Below are 201 nucleotides of genomic sequence, written 5' to 3'. Positions count from 1 at the left end.
AATCTTCCATGATCCCCAGGATTGTGAGTACATGTAAGACGTGGTCATTGTATTCTCGACGTTTTGATTCATCAACTTAGTTCATGTATTCATCAGCTTCGAAGACTTGTGAACAAGGTTTTCCCAATACCAAAGAAAATGTCTTGGAAACGTTTCACTTATTCCAAAATTTACTGACGGATGCCCCCACCACCCTCCAGG

This window comes from Penaeus monodon, chromosome 23 (assembly GCF_015228065.2).
Source record: "Penaeus monodon isolate SGIC_2016 chromosome 23, NSTDA_Pmon_1, whole genome shotgun sequence".
NCBI lineage: Eukaryota > Metazoa > Arthropoda > Malacostraca > Decapoda > Penaeidae > Penaeus > Penaeus monodon.
The sequence above is the reverse complement of the archived record's forward strand: the minus strand, read 5'-3'. Positions refer to the sequence as shown.